Genomic DNA, 20,709 nt, shown 5'->3' on the forward strand with positions numbered 1-20,709 from the left:
AAATGGAAAATTTATAGTATGTTCCTAGATAGATAACTACCCTTATGAATAGGATTTATTATTAGGAGTATATTGCATCTAATGAGCACAGCAACTATAGAATAATTGTTGTTTAAACAAAAGATGAGATCATGTGATTTTAATGATGCACTGTTTATTTGCCTTCTGTGAAGATGGTTAAAATATGTAAAATTATTATTTTTTAAAACATGTAAAATTATTATGTTGTCTAGCATTATGATCTAAATTCATGTAAAGATTGTAAGGCATGTGACTTTACTAAAAATTGTTTTAAATGGACACATTTTTGTGACCTTGATTTTAAGGTCACTCACATATAACATTGCTGTGCCTTTTTTAGTTCATTCTCAAGAATTTCATCAACTTGGAATATGTGATATGTGGATGACTGGGTCAATTTGAAATATATTTAAAGAAAATAATAATATTTTATATTGACTGATCATGTGTTTAAATCTGGTTTTAAAGTCTTTAGTTTTAAAAGTATTTCTTAAAGTTACTCTTGAAGAAGGGTATAAAATTTCTTGTGACATACAGTAAGTTACTCTAACATTGACTTTGGAGAGGGGGTTAAATTGAATTTATGATTTGAAGTGTGTCCAGGCAGTGGTCTTTTCCTTCAGGATATGTAATCTTCTTTTCACTCAGTGACTTTAATGGTGGTAGACATCATAGTGATCTTCTTGATTTCCCATATTAATTCCCTATTCCCCCAAGTCAGAAACTCCTCATTTTATTCTCATCTCATTATTTTTTATCTCAGATACATGGAATACTTTAAAATTTTATTTCTTCATATTATATCTCTGAAGATAGTCTTTAACCTCCTTCTTTAATCTTGTCTTATTTCCCAGGGTCCTATCTTCCCTGCATTCAGGCGTGTGTATCATATTTAGGTAGGTGAAATCCAAGATTCACCTTTCCAGATAAACACTTCAGTCACCTCAGCAACATACTTATTCACCTCTGTTTAATCAAAAGATTATATTCTTTATTATAAAAATAAAAATTCTAGGCACTGCATCTTTGCATCTTCATGTATTCTAACTTCCCATTCATTCTCAGTTTCTCACAGCTAGCAATTTTTTGTTCATTTAAACCCCATTTTCCTTTCTTTCTAAGTTAGATCTATTAAATCTCTTATTTTTGTCTTTAGTTCTGGCCTCAAAAACTATAAGAAGTTGTCTAAAAATTAATCCTGTATCTACTTTAGGTTTTCTTTCCTATTCATACCACTGCTCAGTTCATCAAAAGAATAATTATTTTACAGTTCTGTGTGTCTTACCATCTATTCTTCCAAACAAAAATGCGTCATTCTCATCTTTGGGATCCATTAAGAATAAAGCATCTACCATATAGTACAGAACTCCTTCTCAATGGTTTTTATTTTTTCAAACCATCTTTAATATTCTGTTCTTGAACCAACTTGTTACAGCCTATGTATCAGATTACCTGTGTAGATTTCCCCATGTGATAAACTTGATTGCTTTTGGGATTTTATTCCTTGGAATTATGCAAAACCTTGGAAGATTTATTGATAATTTTCAATTTGTGTAATCATTCTTATATATTCTCTTTGGTATTTTGTTATTTGGTTACCTCATCTCTTTAAAACATTCCATTACACATTCCATTCCATTTGTCCTTTGAATATCTGTATTTGTGAAGGTGTTTTCCAAATGTTCCCTATACATTGTAAGATATTTTTTCCCCTTCTGAATTATTTGCTACAGTGCTACTCACTCAAGTAAATTAAGAATTCCTTGAGGCCAGTGCCCCAGGACTACGATCACGTTAACTTCTCTGGTGCCACTTTCATACACAGTCAGGAGTTTTTCAAGAGCATTAATGTGATAGTTGATTATAGAAAGTTTTAAGGAGGATTAACTCTGATCCAAACTCATGTTTTTACAAATACCACAGGAGGGTTTATTCATTTGCTCATTTAAATATTTACTATTTGCACATATCTTGAGGTCAATCCTCAATCCCCCCCCCCGAGCTTCTCCCAGATTTTTAGAAACCTTACCCAAATTTCTAGTAGTTCTAACTTCCCAGGAGTGGTAGAAACAATTTGTAGCTGAGGTAATCTTTCCCACTCATATTTCCAACTCACAATCTGTGCTGGCCAAACCTCATGCTGAACAATTTAGATTAGCGATGCCTCTAAAACTTGAATTTGATCCCCAAATGAAGCATTTGCTTGGAAATTTCTCTGGTAGTTCAGTTAATGGTTAAACATTTCTATTCATTTATAGATCTATATAGAAATTGGGATATTTTCTGAAATTGGATTTTATTAGGCTTCATCTCATCGTGAATAATATAATTGCATTTCCCATTTTCTTTTTATTTAATTAGCTGAATTGACACCAGAAATTCAGCTTAAAATCAGGTTTTGCTTGGTAGCTGCTACCAATACGATGTAAGAATTCTGAAAAATGTTTCACCCCAACCCCCTGCCCAACTGTGGAGTTATTATAAAAATGTGACCCATCTTAGTGGCAGAATTAGCAAAAAGACATTTCTTCTTCTGAAACAATAGCTTGGCTAGCATGGTGGATTTTTATGTCCCCCTATCTCCCATCCTCCATCTCATCAACCTCCCACAGAATATATAATGTGATTTTTATACATGGGGATCTGGCCAGTAAAGCTATATTTATTTAAGCCAAATCTAAGTGTTGTGTGACTGAAAACTGTCTCATCTGTTGATGTGCAGCACATATTTATTAAAGTTGGTGGATTATCCTTTCAAGGTTCAGATTCGTATTAGTCTACACATGCATTCTCAGTAAATTTATGTAATCAGCACAATTATGATAGCCTATGACAATCTTTTCATAAATTTTAAGGGTAAATCTTGGCTCTCAGTGGCACAACTACCTACTGATGGTGGCCTCACCTGTTAGGAACATTGTTGATTCAAAGGGGAAAGTCATCATCAAACAGACTTTGCAAATTGTTTATTTACTCATAGTAGTTTTGAGAATGGAGTTTAACTCAGTGACTTTTGGTAAATTGCTTATATTCTCAGTGTCTATGCAGTGTGGATATAGAAAGCACCCACTTCACAGGGACCTTGAGAGGACTAAGTGAGTTTATATATGTTAATTCCTTACTACAGTGCCTGCAAAATAATAAGTACTTTTATCATTATTTTATTTAGAAGTTCCCTTACATCTTCTAACAAATGAAAACTGATCCTTGCCAGTGCTCTCAGATAATTAGATATTAAAATTCATCATTCACTACTGAAGGTTTTCTTTCCTTTTTATTTTCTAGTAATAGGTGGGAGGAATAAAGTAGTTACCTGAATGCCAAGTAAAAGAAATAATAATTTACCTAAAATGGTGCTACCCTTGAGGCTAACAAAAAGAGATAAACTAATAAAACTGAATTGTCTCTTCTAAATTAGAAATTAAATGCACATTATATCTGCCTAGTTGTACTTTCCACTTTTGATTTGTAACCGTATTTTAGCATTGAAGAAATAAAGGTAAAATATTTCTTCTCCCTACCTTAGATAATGATATAAGCAAACACTGCCTTCTCTTTCCTCCAAGCCCTATCCTGCCCTTCAGAAGCTCAGAGAATACTAGTTCAATTCATACAACCCTGCTCAATAACCAGTTATGTAGCAGAGCAGGAATGCGACTCATTCCCATTTTAAACTCATGTCTTCTCAGAGCCTGTATTGTCTTTCCCAGGAGGCTGGTCACCAAGGCAGAAGAAACTTCACAATAAATCACCTGTCACCTCATTAATATTCAGGCTACTCAAAATATTTTGCTTTTGTGTTTTTAAAGAAAAACGCAAATGAAAAATTGTAAGTGGTGTTTCGCTGTAATTAATGGCTTCTATAAATTAAAGCTTAAATGGGTGAAACCCTCATACTTTATTAATCTCAGTAAATATTATAATATGGCTTTATATGCATAAAATATGTCATATTTCCCAAAAGCCTTGCTGTTCTGAAAGATTATAAAATTGTTTGTAAATATTAATGAGATCCTGCTATAATCTGACATTTATTTGTGAAATTTGCAAAAACAGTTAAATGATATGCCTAAGAGTATTTGCATGGCTAATAAATCAAAGTGGACTTGTATAACAAATTACTTTTTATTATGAACAAGCATTATGATAATATGCTTGAGTGCAAATATTATAAGTGTGATATGGCATGTAAACAATTTTCATTTGAGATTCATCGTTACATTTATATCTAATATTTTTTGACCTTTATATTCTTGATTTGTAAATGAGGCAATAGTACTCTCTGTGTTAATTCCTTTCCTTTTATACATGTCATCAATAAAGACATAATCAGAAAATGTACAATAAAATAAGAGTATCTTCTGTGTTAGGAAAATCAGTTTAATAACACAAAAACAAAATATGTACAGATTTTAAAAGTGAAATGCTATGCCAAATAGATAATTAAACAATGCTACTAATACCTTGATTCCTAGCTCAAGGAGACCAAATAATTTTCAGAATGAATTCTCCATTACAAAATGAAATATATTAAATATTGATTTCTAGGCAATCAGGGGCAAATGTTCTTGCTATAAATTGCTGGCAGGAATTGAAAAAATAAAACTTTTCAATGCTTGCCCAGTGAATCCTTCTTATGCTTTGCTTTTAACTTTGTCTCTTCGGTATGAATCCTTTAAATCATCCAACCTCTCACAGTCAACTACACAATAGTAAAAATGGTTTGTATTTTACTATTATTATTATTATTGTTATAGCTTTTATAGATCCCTTCACAAAGAGAATTCTCTATGTAGATTCATCATTATTACACTTTATTATCTTACTGCCTTATATATAGTTAGCCATATCTCTTATCTCCTTATTTTAAACAAGCTACAGTGAGTTACCTTGATAATTTTTAAATATAGCACTCTAAAACATTCCCAATATTTTTGAAATATTACTGTTGTTTCATAAGTTGCTGAGGATGTAATTTTTCAAAAAAATATCTATTTTTAAGAACTAAATATACATACTCAACTTCTCTTCAGAAATCTCTGGTGTTCTTTCCTCTAATAGAACCCAATGTGGCTCTTTCTAGTTTTTGATTGCTTTGGGATTTCTCCTGTAGTGGGTATAGTTATGATTTTATCTATTGTACACTATTCATTATTCATCCATTATCTTTATATCCATGAAGAAGCTGGATTTTTTTGTCCAAGTGGAATAGCTAATAAAGGATGAAATCTAGATTCTAAACAAGATCTTTCTGACTGCAAAGCCCTACTCATGAGAACAAAAATGTTTACTCTTATGATGACAGTTTTTCATGAAGCTTGCTAAGACTAGAATAAAGCTATTTTTCTCACTTCACATGGAAATATGATATTCTTAACACCACAAGTATTAACATCTTTATTTCTTAATTTCCTTCACATACTCTTCATGTCCTTCTACTTCATTTTGTGTTAGGTATACTTCTTTAGTGTGTATTCATACTATTCATTTAGGGAAAGAAAAGCCTTAAAACACTGTGAATTTCTGGAGAGATGGATTGGCAATGCTTTTCAAAACTACTTGGTATGGAATATGCTGATTTGCTATAAATTATTGTCCAATTTTAGGACTTAGGTTGCAAGAAGATTTTTATAATCGTTCTTCTTTTCTTTCCTGGAAGGTCTCAAGGTATTTTATTCATAGAATCCTTTATCTTTTAATTTCTTATGTTTCTGTAAAAGGATGAACATTTTAGTCAGAGCAAAGATTGTTTTTAAAAATCAGGTAAATATCTTCTGCCTATAGTAATTCAGTATAGCACCAGCCAAAGATATAACTTTGCCCAGATATTTATACTTTTGAATTTGATATTGTCATCTGTCAGGACAACATAAAAATGCCTAGAACAAGTAGAAAATCTGTTTGAGTTAACTTCAAATAAATACTGATAATGTTTAAATTAAACTTACTATTTTTATGTGCTAAGTCCAGTTTTAACAAAAAGTATGAAATGTCTTATAATTAAAATTTAAAAACAAAACCTGACTGTACCTCTCATCTGGAAAAATGTCCCCACTGTGTTATAAACATAAAGCTTGTGGTGATATAAATGTAGTATACAACAGCCAAAGTTAACTAACAATGTCATTACTTGTTCAAATTGTTTTTTTCTAAGAAATAGATTGTATTAATTTGTATCTGCTACTTTAAAAGTAAATAGAAATTAATTCAATTACATGAAAAATTAAATCGTGGAAGAGGAATATATGGTTAGCCAAAGAGTCCTCAATAGAAAAAATATACTTAAATTGTCATTACCAATAATTTATTAATTTCTGCTTTATTGAATTACATTACATACAGAAGCATCCACTTTATATAGCTCAACCTTATATACTGCCTGCCATTTAAAAGTATACACTGCATCCTGTGATAGGTTCTCCTATGATTTTCATAATAGACTTTCTACATAATTTATTACTATAAGGAATGCAGGTGCTTCAAAAACTAAGACAAGTTACTCATCACATTCAAAGAACGTAATTTACAACCCCAGAAAATCACTGGAGAATTAAGAAAGATTTGAGAGGATACACAGATTGAAGAAAGATAGTTAATCTTGATGTAGAAAAGTAGAAACAATGTAAGTTTCCTGAAACAGCCTCAGTCCCTAAATAGGAGAGAACTGATTATGATTATATGATAAAATAGGCCTTCTCTGAATGTTATCAAGAATCTCTTTATTCACAGATACTTTGTTTTAATTTATTTTTCTCAGACATATTTTTTTAAATATCAGTTCCAAATTTAATATTCAGGTTTTAGCCAGGATAGACCTTCTGCATGTAAGCTATATAATTTGCTCAATATAGGAAAATATGCCAATGTAGGGCAGAGTGTTATATAAAAAGTCATATTTTCTTCACATTGGTAAAGCATTTCATATTGTTAGGGAGTTATTATACTTTGCTTACCTTCTTTTTTTCTGAGGTGTATTTTATTAAGTGAAAATGCACAAGCAATGTGTGATTTACAAATACATGTATCTGTGGGATTGACTACATACCATTAACAGATATCACTATGAGATAATCCAATGTAGAGAAAATGATTTAAGTAGTTATAGTGTGAATGACAATGGTAAATATTCTTTTGATAAATGCCTTTGACTTACTAAAAAGAACTGTAATTTACTGCTATTTTGCCTTAAGCAAACTTGGCTCGTTATCTTTAGACTTAGTATTTTTTTGTTTTTAGTACTATGAAATGTATTCAAAAATGTCCAAAGGTATTCAACATGTCCCAAGTTAATAGCACCCAGAAATATATGCCTTTGGACACAAAGAATGAGTTTTAGAGATGAATGTCTGAATAGCATATGTTCATCATTTCAACTGTAGATTAACCTCTGACACTATTGTGCAGCAGAGATTCACCAAGAATTCTGAGTTTTAATTTTGCTGCTGTTGGCTTGAGCAGTCAGAAAACCCAAGATCTCTAAGCAGTTTTGCTTTCAGTTAATTATGTAAAATTATTATATATAATTACAACATATAATGAAATATAGGATATAATATAAAATACATAAAAATATATAATACAAAAAATAAAACTTTAGAGCTTTAAAAAATATATATATATTAGATTTTAGGTTAAAGGAGGAGTTCTTAAAAACAAAACACAGATTATAAATTATAAGAAAAAGGTAAGGTTCTTGCCTCAAAATATGAGCAGTACTTCTAACAGTAAGATATTGGGAGAAGGTATAAACAACATATAACATACAAAATGTTATTCCTACGTTGTATAAAGAATGTCTGCAAATCAATATAGATAGGCAAAAGGTAACACAATTCACAAAATAGGGAACCCTTCTGGCTAATAACATGAAGAATTACCCCATCTTTATGATAATCAGGGAAAAGCAAAGTATAACAATAATATGAGGTGTCATTTTGTCTCATCAGATTGGCAGAAATGTGAAGCTTACGATACCAAGTGCTAATAAGAATCTGAAAAACTTATACTGCTCATGAAAGTGTGAATTGGTACAAATACTTTTGACAGAATTTTGGCAGTATGTTCTAAATTGAAATGTGGACAATGTGTGGCCCAGTAATTTGACTTCTAAGTATTTATTGTAGAAAAACTCATGTGTCTGAACAAGAAGATGTCTATAAAGCCAATTAGTGCAAAACAAGGTAATTTCTAGGGTTCCCGTATCTAAAACTCTGAGCTTATCTATTAAACCAGAGACAACACCTCTGCATTCAGAATATTTAATTTCATATTGAACTAACAATAACCCAATCTGTACTTTGGAGAAAACATGTCATTGAAGTCCATATTAATAGATTCCCAGTGAATGAATTTGCTATTAAAAGAAGCTGAAGTTATCTCTGAACCATTTGAAAGAAATTTAATAGGGCAGGTTGATTAAAATTTAATAGCAAACTTGTTGGCTATTAAAAGTGCACAGTGTGATAAATTAAGGTGTCAGCTCTTGAATTTATGACTTTAGAAAAAAATGATGAAAGGGTTCTTGGCTTTCAATAAAATATTTCTTCTTTGACACTTCATAATTTCATTAATTATTTGAATAAAAACAGTGCAAAATATAAAATTATGGTTTCTATGATTTTAAAGTTATTTGTATATAATTTTTAAGGATAGCATGTAGATTCTTTTAGTTTTGTTCATTATTATAAACAACTTGGTCTTGATTAAAATGGCTGTTCCTGTTTTATAAAGCAGCCCTTTAAAATTGAACTTAATCGTTTCTGCACTCTTTCTGTAGATTGTGTGTAATGTTGATATTGTATTGTTACACAGAAAAAGAAAAAAATAGGAAAACAAAATACTTAAAATAGATAATACCTATTGAATCAGTTCTCCAGAGTTCTGGAAGTCTCTTTTATTGATTAGCTTTCATTTGTGTTTGTTTATATAATATAAATTAATACATGAATATAAAAATTAAGTAATTGAACATTACAGAAAAGCACACGAGAGAGAAGTAATGTACTCCTATAAGGCTCCTGATAAAATTTTATTGAAACATATTTTTGGGAGAGGATGCTAAAAAATGTTTGAAAATCACCGATTTAAATGTGTTTGAATAAAACTACCAGAGTCAGGTGTGACCTTGAATAAGTTATAAATGTCTCTGGGCCTGTGTTTCTTTATGTAGTAAATGATGGTAGAGATTAGATAATGTTAGAATCGTATTCACTTCTAAATTCTGAGTTATAACTTTTCTCCATTATGTTATGCTGCAATTCATCAGGTGATTCTTATATTCATAAGACGTATTTGGGGTACTTCTGATTCACTCTTTCCAGTTTTCCTCTTTATAATATAGTTCACTCACTAAGGAAAAAGACTTATCTTTTTTTTTCTCTAGACCAGTTTTCTTAGCTCTTTGAAAAGAAAATCAGAGTCACAGGACCCTTAGAAATGCAGTCATGTGTGCATGCACAACTGACCACACATACAATTTTACATTCAGTTTTAAGGGCCTCACAACTCAATAGATACTATCTCCTGGCAGAAGATCCCTTGCTTAACAGTTAGTATTAAAATTCTATAGAAAATGCCATCTTTAGTGAAACTGTTTTTTACTTGTACAAAACGAAGTTTCATTATGGCCCAGAATCAAGTTCTGAAGACAGAAGCAGAGAGGCATCATCCAGTAGTAACTCTGCTTTATATAGAACTCTGATTTATATGCATTAGTCGATATATGTATTGGAAATGACTTCATAAAAGCAAAATATGTCAAATCAAGGGAGAGAGAACCATGAGGGTATAGAATGGAGGACAAGGTATATTAAAGAACAAAGACCTATCCAGGTAAAAATGTTCTATTGGAATAAAACAGAACATTTACCATCCTAGATATTCATAAATGACAAGAATTTGAAAATTAGTAATGTTTGTATGTGACTCTCAAGAATGGTGTATTCAGTTGGTTCATTAGAACGACAAGGTCTACAACTAGACAACTTTGCCTACCCAATAAGAACAAATAAGAAGGAAAGTATACTTAAAAAAAAAAAAAAAAGTGTGAGGGCCAGAGCAGAGTGACAATTCAAGTTCTTTTACGAGCTTTTTGATGTACTTTTGTTAGCCTGCTGTCAAAAAGAGACGTTGTTTGAATTAGGTTTCTGAATGATATAATATGGATTCAAGTGGGATTCAACGGTCATCTTTTTTCAGATCTGTTTTTTTACTTCACAATTTCAAAGCCTGCCACTCTACGTTTGATTTCCAGGCCTCAATTACACGTATCACACTGAACTGGCCTAGACAGTGCTGTCGTTCAATGCCTCCCCATGTCAAAACATCTATTTTATTTTCATAAGGCAAGAAATACAACAGTTTTGTGGTAAAACTATGCATCGGGAAAGAGTGTGCTCTTTATTATTCCATTCAAATTGCCCTCATTCAAAAACTTTTGTATCTATCTCTATCTTCAGATAGAAACGAATTAAAAAAGAAAAAGACTCTTCTTAAAAAGTCTGATTTTACATTTAATACTTTCAGTGGCTTTAGGATCTGACTTTCAAATAATTGTCAGAAAAACTTCCCAAAGTTTTTCAGTATGGAATATGAAAAACCTTTTTGCTTTGTGTCCTGCTTTCGCCAGAAAAGATCTTGTGGTTGGCTCTCTGTTGACAGTCTTGTTGATGATCCGCATATATTGAAATTCAATTTAATTCCTTTTCCATGGTTTTCTTAAAGAGCTAACCCTTGTTTGTGACGGCAAAGGAGCAGTTTTGACTAGACTATACCCAGGATTTAGTGAGTCAGATAATTAAGGAGTGGTTACTCTTACATAGCCACTTGGAGATTTTTTTTTTACTTTGATCTCTTTTACCCAATTTGAGCTTTTTATTTTAAGTCACAGCAGGCTGTGCCGAGTTATTTTCCCCCTCTTATTGTATTATCTGCAGTTAGTATTCAGGTAGCATTTTGTTTTTCCAAATAATCATATGAGTGTTTATAACACTCTATAAACACTGCTTTAAAGTTTCAATATTATAGGATCTGGTACAGTGTTAGAAGGAAATGAAGAAATCACATTATTAATTGGACAACTGACACTCTTAAGAAATTTGCTCAAATTAGAAAACTGCTCATAATTGCTAAAATGACTTGCTTTAGTTTGATACATTAAGGATGCCATAGAGTTCACCTTTTTTTCATTAATTAATAAATATTTACCAAGCCCCGGGAACTATTCCAGACACTTGGTATAGAGCAGTAATAAAACCCAGTGTCTTCCTTGCTTTCCCGGGGCTTACATTCTAGTGGAATTTGCACATAAACATTCTTTTCCCATATGTAGTGTTGTAAGTATCTTCTCCTCCACCCCACAACATCAGCCTATTTGTGTCTTCAACCTGACTAACCAGTAAGCTTAACTTTCAGCTGAAAAACAGTGACAGATGGTCTGTAAACACTGACCTTCTTGGAAGTCTGCAGCAATTTCACAGCTATTAGAAAGGAAGTTTACAAGTCAGAAGTTAGAAGGAAGAGGAAGAGACAGGATGGACAAAACCTTGGAAAATAGTATCAGAATTCAAAGTGACCTGAGTAAATTGGGGAAACAGCAAGAAGCAACCGAATAGGCTTCAGGAAAGACAAGTGAAATGCAGGACAGCTATAGAGAAAGACAAAAGTAACTTTGCACACTAAAGACCCAAGAAGACAGGTTCTAGACAAGTTTTCAGTTCAGAGATCTAGGCATTGACAGAAAGCCGGTGTTTTTGACACGGTAAGGGCCACCTTTCAAAGGTACCACTGAAATGACTAAATGACAGTGGGGACTGTAGGAACCATGTGATAATGGCTTGTTGCACTTGTTTGGAATGGAAGCAGGAAAAATGACCTCTTGCAAGCTTTGAACGTCCATAAAAAAAGGATTACCTTCTTACACTAGGGGAATCAAATGACAGATAACTGGTTACTCAAACATATCCCTTATTCTTTCAAACTAACAAATCCATAAAACCTGATCCATAAACTGATTCACTTTCTATCAGGAAAAGGCCCTGAATACCAATGATAAAGAAAAAAGTGTATTTTGTTGGAAAGTTTTAGACTATTTTTATAAGTGTGTGGTTGTAGGTTTAAAGGCAGGTGGATCTCTAATTATGACTGCAAGTCACTCATTAGGCTATAGATCAGTATCTGATCTGGATTGCACCCAGATTTGAGGAAACCACCTACCAAAGCCACATGGCTGGGACTGAATGTTGTTGCATTTAGTCAACACTGTGTCACAGCATGGCATTTCTGTGATTGTTGCTGGCCTTTCCAAGATGAGTGGGAATTGATTAAAAAATTCAGTCTTCCTACATTAGTAGTTTAATAACGGTGTCTTCAAGTACATGCAAAAAACTAGAAAATACTTTAAAGAACTGGAATAGAACTTTATGCTAGGAAAGCTATAGCCAGATGGATTATCTGTCACAATTTTGATAGCTGCAGTAGAATTCAACTACAGAACTCCATTTTTGTATGATTAAATTTTTTGTCCTTATATTTTAATTTTTTATAAACAATGATAAACAGAAAACACAATATTGAGTCACCTGCTTTTTGCTTATGTTTGATTCTTCCCAACTCACCTATTTCCTTATCCTAAAGCACCTGAAGGGTATACTCTTTTACATTGGTATAGAAAAAAATATAGAGAGACAGGTATGACAAAGGAATATTTTCTTTTGTAATCCATATGAAGCAAGGAGGGGTGAGTAGCATGCAATTTTTATAGTTTAGTTGTTTTTTAATTGGTCCAAATTAAGTCATGTGTAGTAATGAAGGAAGATGTATAGAATACAGATATAAGCCCCAGCCACAAAGGTCTAACCCTTATTTGATGTGTGAAGGAAATGTAATGATTTTGAGCAATTTTCTACTTTTAAGGTTTTTACCCTGGTTCATTTTAAGTTGTTTACACATTTCATTTTCTGTTGAAATTCTTAGAGTAATTTTGGAAAGTTTTTATTTATTTATTTATTTATTTGTGTTGGAAGACTAACTTTCCTTTTTACTTGAAAGAAGCTACAATAATAAATGTTAGGTATCAGGTACAATTTACAGGTTAATTTGCTTTTTAAAAATGTTGTGCAAACCCAGTCTAGTCTCTAACAATCTTAAATTTGTGTAACATTAATGATATACATGTTTAAGATTTATAATATTCCATTTCTTATCTAAAAGGCACTGTAGCCAACTCCTTGTAGTTTTTCTTGCAAGTATTCTATATATTTAATTTATCAGTGGAAGTTAATAGCCTGATTGACTCATTGTATGATAAATTGAAGCTCTGCCATCTCACTGTGTTAAAACCATTTGAATGTATATGTTGTACTATTTCAGCAAATTCTCATTTAATAAGTGAAAAATTCTGTGCTATTCCTGTGCTAGTTCTTCGCAGGATGTATAGAACACAAACACATGGCTTATTTCCTAAAAGAATTGAAACCTTCCATCTCTAGAGATCTGACAAACTATAATGTCCTGTAACTCTAGAGGTGTTCACTTACCCAGTTTTGAGGTTAAAGTGTATGTTATTTGGGGTGCTTGGCTGGTTCAGTCAGTAGAACATGCAACTCTTGATCTCGGGGTCAACAGTCCAAGCCCCCCCATGGGGCATAGAGCTTACTTAAAAAAATAAAAAAACAAGATAAAGTATGTATTATTTGATTGGTAATTTACTGTATCACAAAGAGCTATGATTTCAAAAAAATATTAAAACTACCATGGCCAAGGTTTTTCTTCTCATTTTTTTTTACATTTTTCTACAAATAACATTTTTGTTTCATTCATTCAATATAGATTATTTATTGTTTTGAGGTAAACATAGATCCACTTAGAGTTATATGAAATAATGAAGAGATTGCATACCTTGTGCCCAGTGTTTCTCATTAATATCTTGTAAAACTATACTACAAAATCACTGCCAAGATATTGACCAATATCTAGCAATCTTGTTCAGATCTCTTCAATATTAATTATATTTAATTGTATTTGTGTGTGTGTGTGTGTGTGTGTGTTTAGTTCAATGCAATTCTATCACAAGAGTATGTTGTTTTATAACACCATAGTCAAGACACAGAGTAGCTCCATAACCACAAGGAAGCCTCATGTTGCCTCTTTATAATCATATGACCATATCCACTTCCCTCCCCCTTGCATCTTTAACTCTGTCAACCACCAATCTCTTCTCCGTTTCTATAATTTTGTCATTTCAAGAATATTATATATATATATATATATACACATATATATGGAAATATATATGGAATCATTTAGTACATAACTTTTTGGACTGTCTTTTTTACTCTCTATTATTATCCAGGGATTCATCCAGTTTGTTATGTGTATCAATAATTGTTCCTTTTTATTGCTGAATAGTATTCCACTGTAAGGATGTGCCACAGATTGTTTAACCATTCACCGGTTGAAAGGTATCTGAGCTGTTTCCCATTATGGACTATTATAAATAAGGTTGCATGAACATCCATGCCTAGGTGTTTATGTGAACATAAATTTCCATTTCATCTGGGATGAATGTCCAAGAGTACGATTGCTTTGTGGTATAGTAATTGCATGGTTAGTTCTATCAGTAACTGCCAAACTGTTTTCCAGAGTAGCTATACTATTTTACATTCCCTCAGCAAAGTATGAATGATCCAGTTTCTCTTCACCCTTGCCAGCATTTAATGTTGTCACCTCGGAAATTTTCGGCATGATATCAGGGTAGTGATATCATACTGTTGTTTTAATCTGTATTTCCCAGTAGCTAATAACAATTCTTTTCATGGGCTTCTTTGCCACCTGTATATCCTCTGCTGTGAAATGTCTGTTTATGTCTTTGGTCCATTTTCTAATTGGATTGGGTTTTTTTGTTTGCTTGTTTTCTGTTTTGGGTTTTTTTAATTGTTGTTGTTGTCGTTGTTATATTATTGTTGACTTTTAAGAGTGTTTTCTATATTCCAGATACTAGTCTTTTGTTGAATTTGTTTGCAAATATCCTCTCCTGGTCTGTAGATTGTATTTTAATTCTCTAATATGTATATTGAAGTTACCATATACTTGTGTTTAACCTGACTATCCCCATACAATTTGCATTTTCCTTTCCTCAGTCACATTTTCTTTATCATCTAACATAAACATGCATTCTGCATTCATTTGATACATGGCTTAGTTATATTTAATCAAACTGTTCCTCTGATCTTTTGCTTTTTTTGGTTAAGGAGTTTTGGAAGTTGGGAGGTTGCAACTCATGCTGATATTATAACTAAGTACATCTACTCACAAAGAGACGAAATAATTTTACTTTGTGACTTTGCTGTGCCAAAGTTGAACAACCAGTTGGAAAATGGAAAATGGAATTATATATGTGCTGGATATTACGGAGTGAATTTTTTAAAAATATTTTTAAAATAATATCCATATGATTATTTTATCAGATTTGTAAATTCATCTAATTAGTATGCTTCCTATGGTGTACTAATAAGAGTGATTATATGTTATTTTATTTCAATTTAAGGAATTCCTTTCACAGAATTTTAAGAAATGTCAAATTCTTCTGTTGTGTCAACAACTGCTCTCCAAATGAGTGTTTTATCGTAATGTTACCTTTTATTCTTTTTTTATTTTCATTGAGAACAACCCAATAGTTTCGGTGAATGAGGGAATGTTTTGTTTATTTTGGCTTTTCTTTCTGTGTTTTAATTTTTTTTCCAGCTTTTGTTTTGTTTGTATGGAAGACTATATTTTGCTTTTTTAATTTTTTTTTTTTATTTTTAGCAAGCATGGGAGTATATTCTTGCTTATATTTTGGGAAAGAGAACACCCTAAATGTGGCTTAATCAACATTGTAAACCATTTTCTTTCCCAATGACTCTCGGATATGTGCATTATTGGAAACACGTGTGCTTTAGTGGCATATATTTTTGAGTCTAATTAGCTGCCTGCCTGTAATCGGGGCTATGTCAACTGTTGTCATTCTAAATGTTTCCTTTCTTTTTTTCAAACACATTTGCCTGATTGACCTTTTTTTTTTTTTCTCTGTCTCTCTATGGGGCTGCTCCAGGAGCCATGGCTAATCATCTTATAAGCAATGCTCTGCTTCGTCCGCATGGTACTAACAATCCCTATAATACATTGCTTGGGGAACCGGCGGTCTGTAACAACCCTTCTGTCAGCATGTACAACACACAAGGTGTGCTGGAGTTTATCTTAATTTTTTCAAATGAGAGTCCCATTTTATGTAGCTTTTATGGCCACATTCTATTTTTCTTTCCTTCCACCTGCCTTTTCTTTCTTTTGGAAGCAGACACACAGACTCCTTTCGCCTTCCACCCCTCTTGGTGCTTTTATTTTCCATTTTCCTTAGGTTTTCCTTAGTAACCAATGGATTTCTTCTTTCTGATAAACAAATGCTTGATTCATCAATCTGTGTTTGTTTCTCTGTAACGTTATAAAATGTATTGTGATGTGTCAGTGCTTTTCTTGTTGTTGATTGATTTCTATATTAAATACCTATGTATTTATTTTGAGAAATGAGGTATTTGCCTAAGGTAAGTAAGATAAAGGAAGACTTGATTCAAGCATCTTAATGTTATAAGATCAAGAAAATAATCTTAACATTATCGGGCCATGAAGCACACTCTAGGCGCAAGGCATTGGTACTGGTGAAAGCACTCAGGCCAACTCCATGGAAAATTACATGGAACTAAGCCGTGGAAAAAAGAGCCATTCAGTTTGCTACTGAACTGAATAATAGCAAGTCAGGTTCTACTCTAGCTTGCCATTGCCAATGTGAGCTGGTTCAGGAACATCATGACTTTTTTTTCTAAAACTGCGGCTGTGTGCGAAAAACAAGGCTTTGGGATATGGTTCTTCTGAATATCCTCCAGCTCTAAATGATATACAAATTTAATTGCATCTCAAACAAATAAGCATAAATCTCTTTAAAACCACTTCTACTCTAAGTGTTTGGACATGGCTTTACCTTTTCTAAGAATAAAAAAATGTACTGGAGCACAAGAAATTAAAAATATTCATATCATACAGAAGAGACCACAGGAAAGAACTATTCAAATAAAAGTTTCCTAAAAGAAAAGTCCTGGTTAGGGATCCAATTATGTAATATTATATTTGAAAGAAAATTCACTGTAACAAAGAGGCTGAAGTGATTCTTTGAAGTTGGATGTGATAGATTAGCAGTATTTAGCTTTCCCAGGCAATTTTGAATAGAATTCCTATTAGTCTCTGTGGGAATCTTTGCGTTTTCTTTTCCTTCTCAGTCAGAGGTAAAATATTAGTGTCGCGAGTACATAAAACTCGGTGTGAATGGCCGTTCCTTAAAAGTGTGTGTGTTACAGCACAGCCATTGGGTGTCTAAAACCTTCTGAGTTTCCTAGGTGACACCTAATCAGATACATAGGATGATTTTAAATTATTTCAAAAATACTGAAGTCAGTAATACAGAAGTGACTTCAGGAATATGGTCAGACTGTTTCTCAGTAGGGTGAAGTAATTAAGGGAACTTTAGATTTATCAAGTTTCATAAGGCCTGCCTGTCTAAGAATCCCAGACTTTTAGAATCAAAAGAAGGGACAGAGCTCACGGATCCTCTTCACCACATTGCTGACGTTCTGTCAGCCTGTGGCCATCCCCTCTAAGGGGACCCTTCTCACCTCAGGATTTCATACATTCAATTGTTGAAATGCTCCATTTGTTACATATATTTTTTTCCTTCCACTGAGCCAAAATTTGCCTCTGGCCAGAATGCTTTGATTTGCCCTCTAGAGTAAAGAAGAGCAAAGTATTCTTCTGCTCTCTCTGTCAATCCTTTTAAATACTTTGAAAGCAGCTCATCTGGCTCCTTTCCATCCTCCATTTCTCTAGTAAAACAACCTGAGTGCCATCAATATGAGATAGTTTCTGGGTCCTTCTTCGTGGTGCCCCTTCTAAATTGTCTCTCCTTTGTCAGTGTCCCTATTTCATTGTGAAGTGTACCTTTCACAACACAACAAATGCAGCTTAACAGAGCAATTTAGCAGACCTTATGAACGCTTTTTTTTTCATTAAATTAAGTGACAGATAATTGTATCATTATAAACATTTTACAATGTGCTGACATATTAGTAAGTTTTCAATAATGTTAAGTGAATATTTGCATCGTATCTGCAAATTAAATCTATTCTACATTATTCACTTTATGTGAAGAGTTGTTAGAAAAACTGTAAAAATGTTTTACTTATTTAATATTGTTATAAAACTAGTAAAAATTTAGATAACCTTTTGTTCAGCTTTTTTGATTATTCAGATATAATTTCTAATGTCTTATGTAATGAAAAACTAACAATTATTAATCTATATGTTTTCCCTAATTCAATATCTGCCTTCTTGTCTTATTTTATTTTTACCTATATTATAAATTAGGGGACTTTTCTAAGGATGGAACACTACTATAAACACTATCAAAGTGAAATTCTCTCAACGGAAAATTTAAAATAATACCAAATAGGTATAAAGTTTTATTCCTGTGAAATTTATTACTGAATATTGCTCTTAAGATCATCAATAAATTCACAAAGTATTCTTCTGAATGGATTTATTGTGTTTGTCAGTAAATTAAATAAGTTCTACTGACTTTTCTTAAAAACAAAAGTAAATAATCTTATTCATGTTTTTCAGAGTCAGAAGTGAAATTGTTTAATTAACTGTTTTATGTTTTAAGATTTTTTTAAGATGTTAAACTATGGTAGTGCTTAAAATAATTCTTTTTACCACTGACCAAAAATAAATCTTAGTGATTGTCATATTGCTACTAATCTTATGCTTTCAGATGAATGCACTTAATATTCTTACTGGCAAGGGGGAATCTTACTTGAAATGTAGGTGACTCGGTATGTACTGGAGTGGATTATGTTGAATTACCGCTTGGTTCTGTTCTGTGGGTTCTCTAATTCAGTTGCACCAATGCCATCCAAGCAAAGAAGCATTCAGATTTAAAGTATCCATATTTGTTTGTCATGCCTTTATTTAAAATATGTCGAGATGTATTTATAGAGTTACTGAAGCATACAGAGTTAGGAATAAAGATGAGTAATATACTTTTATTATATTGGATTCAGATTCTGTCTGTGGAAATATTTACAACTTCATGCATAGTATTTCTGGACGATTATCTTCTTGTCACTACTGGAGAATTCAATTTTTGTAAGATAAATCTCGCTATAGATTAACCTGTCAACAAGACAGAAAATAGAGAGGATGTCATGATTTTACAAAATAATTTACATTTTAAAGTAATTTAATTCTCCCCTCCAACTTAAAGAAAGACATATCCTTAGGGCAGGATATAATGAGGAATACATTATAGTGGGTAAGAATATAAGATTGTATTATAAAATATATAAATAAGAGCTATATATATATATAAATAATATATAATAAAATATATAAATATATATATTTATATTTAATCGTCCTGGCTGGCACTCAAATCTTTACTCTCCTTGGTAGATGGATATTTATATATAAATATATAAATAAGAGCTATATATATATATATATATATATATATATATGTATATGTAAATATTCTGTTATGGCTTCAAAGCCTAAGGCAGATGTGAAGAGGACATAGATGGTAGTAGACAGAGGAAATCTATGAGATTTTCTTTCTGATCTCAGTTCTGCCACTGATTAGCAGGGTGGGGTTAGATAAGGCTCAGCCTATCTTGGCTGCAGTTTCTTCGTCCCTGAAAAACAGGGGTTGAACTTCAGTTATCTTCTCATGGGCTTTCCAGTTCTAAAATTCTGTCATTTAGGGAAGAAGACATAATGAGCTTACAAACAATTTCCATCTGTTACTATACTGGTTTGGCTCTTCAATTCAAATTATTTTTCTAAAGTTATTTGGAAACTTTAAAAGAACTTTCCTCTCCATTTTGAAATATTGTTGGTCTTTTCTGAGAAGCAAATCAACTGTTAATGCAAAAACCATATCTCTAAAGCAATGATTAACTTATAACCAGTTGGAATCTCCTCAAATGAGTTGGCCCAGTGAGCTTCCTGGTTTTCATTTTTGTGATGATTTAACTTTCCTGTAAACAAAATCAGCAAGAGCCGTCCTTTATGACCTGATTAAAATATGAGTGTTTTTTAAAAAATAATCTTGTCAAAAACTAATGATGTAATGTATGGTGATTAACATAACATAATAATAAAAAAATTAAAAAATAAATAAATAAGATAAATAAATAAAGAATAATTTTGCTAGGATTGTTTTTTAAAGGATCGACTCTAAAAATGTTTGATTGCAAATGATTGTGCAACAATCCAGAAGAAAACCTGATATTGATGGTGGTATTTTTCTTCCCCTCACATTGTCTTGATGCTGAATAATGGTTGGATTTAACCTTTTTTTTCTCCATAGTTATACAACTTTTGAATAAGAGTTCCAGAAATGACAGTTCTGATCAGTATTATTCACAAATGATAAGAAGCATTTGTATAGGTACAGTGGGACAGTGGGGGAAAGATAACCTTTTTACATTAAGAGAAAAGATACATAAAGGAAAAACCTCATGGTTATGGAAACTTACAACTGTTTTTTTTTTCTCTGTATTCAAGCTAAAGATTTCATTTATAATTTTACTGAAAATTTTTAAAGTT

The 20,709-nt window shown here is 32.1% G+C and overlaps 1 protein-coding gene across 10 annotated transcripts in view; it reads left to right on the top strand.

Moving 5' to 3' along the window:
- The window catches only part of ADGRL3 (adhesion G protein-coupled receptor L3), a 1,229,798-nt gene that overhangs the window by 769,048 nt on the left and 440,041 nt on the right, over positions 1-20,709 (top strand). The window lies entirely within an intron of this gene.

Source organism: Zalophus californianus, chromosome 2, assembly GCF_009762305.2.
Source record: "Zalophus californianus isolate mZalCal1 chromosome 2, mZalCal1.pri.v2, whole genome shotgun sequence".
In the NCBI taxonomy this organism is placed as follows: domain Eukaryota; kingdom Metazoa; phylum Chordata; class Mammalia; order Carnivora; family Otariidae; genus Zalophus; species Zalophus californianus.